Below are 1,737 nucleotides of genomic sequence, written 5' to 3'. Positions count from 1 at the left end.
TTAGTGATCCTTGTGCTAAAACGTATCCCATTGCTTTCCATAGGTTGGCATTCCCACATACACTGATTTTGTGACTGCCTTGCTAACCAACTTCCCGGTCAGTCTTTTGCTCTGGTCTCCCTCCATTCTGGCTCATCCCTTATCCCTATGGGACTAGGAAGGCAACGTGGTGTTGGTGGAAAGCATACGGGTCTGTGAATCATGAAAACCTAGACTGAGGCTATAAATCTGATATGTTTACCTATGTCCATTTATTTACCTTTCTTTTTTTTTATTTAACAGTGATAAAATATACTTTTATTTACTTTGTTGAGTCAGTTGTTGCTAAAGTAGCTGTCAGGCAAACAGAAAGGTGCTTTAGAAGTCCAGTTACCTTGGAGTTTATTTAAACTAAGAGAAAAAGGTCATAATGTTTTCATGCAATACATACTCGGTTCTTTAAATAACAAGTGTGACAAATAACAGAAAGAACTATGGAATGCTGCACGGGTGATCCATACAAAATAGCAACAGTTTGGCTTGTACATAGTTGAAAGAAATGCCTCAGACACTTTTTGAAATACTGTAGTAGTCGATACATAGAGGCATGCCTTAGGTGGGCATGGGAATGCAGTTTAGAAAAGAAAGGGAACTATCACACTAGAACGATCCCATTTCTTCAAAATCACTGAGCAGGAAAAGCCACATTGAACTTCCATACGGGTTTTACATAACTTCTCTATAGTACCTTGACTTCAATCCAAGAACAAAAGTTAAGAGTCTCCTCCTCTATTTTTGGTAAACGACTGCATGGTGAACTTAGATGAGTTCTCCCCCTGGATTTTACCCAGGAGTGGCCTTTTAAATTTTGTTTTTTTATTATTTAAAAGAGGGCAGGTTTGGCGCTTTTATACTGATGTCACCCATGTTAATATTTCTTGGTATCTCAGGAAGATTCATATTCTTTACAGCTGATACAGCATGGGCTGGAGCTCCTGCTAAGCCAGCCTCTGACTTTTCCAGTTTATTTGATGCGTCAATTTGTGTAACAATCTCATTCATGTTGGTCTCCAGCACCATTCCCCCATCACCGTTTCTGCAAGAATATTGTGAACCTTGTCGACATGGAAAATTAAATCCAGTTCACAGACATTTTCAAAACACTTGTCTAACGTTTCCACAAATACTTGAATTAGATCTAAAATGCCAAGTTCACTTTTCTGAAGAATCCACACAGAAGGCAAAATATAATGTTGCATATAAATCAGTTTGTTGTCAGGTCCTCCAATTAACAATCCTCCTTCTAGGAAATTACAAACATTTTCATCTCTCTTAGATACCAAATGGAATCTCTCCCTGATGATTTGTTGTTGTGTATCTTCACTGTAGGGGCTGGTAGAACTTGGAGACTCGCCGCTTCCTGTGGTTGTTGAAGATGAGGGTTGCCCTGAACATGGCTGAGCCGGGCCGACTGGGTGGGTGCTGGGGACCAGGGTGGGGGCCTTTATTTACCTTTATAATAATTCCAATTATTTACCTCAAGAGTTTTTGTAATAGTCAAATGACATAACATAGTGAATTGTACCTGATGTACAGCAGGTTGTCTATTGTAATTTCCCCGTGGAAACAAACTGTATATGGTAAAAAAAAAAACAAAAAACAAAAAACACCCAAAAACCAATAAGCAACTTGTTTCCCACCTCCATTTAGATCCTTCTCTGCATAAAAGATAAATAAATCCCACTCTCTTCACCACAA

At 38.9% G+C, this 1,737-nt stretch overlaps 1 pseudogene; it reads right to left on the bottom strand.

Annotated features, from left to right (window-relative positions):
* Positions 1-858: 858 nt before the first annotated feature.
* Positions 859-1,449, bottom strand: LOC109250325 (AP-3 complex subunit sigma-1-like; annotated as a pseudogene).
* Positions 1,450-1,737: the final 288 nt, after the last annotated feature.

This window comes from Panthera pardus, unplaced genomic scaffold (genome assembly GCF_024362965.1).
Source record: "Panthera pardus isolate Hobbes unplaced genomic scaffold, ASM2436296v1 HiC_scaffold_12, whole genome shotgun sequence".
NCBI classification, from domain to species: Eukaryota; Metazoa; Chordata; class Mammalia; order Carnivora; family Felidae; genus Panthera; species Panthera pardus.
Note: the sequence above shows the minus strand (reverse complement) of the source record. Positions and strands in the feature narration are given on the sequence as shown.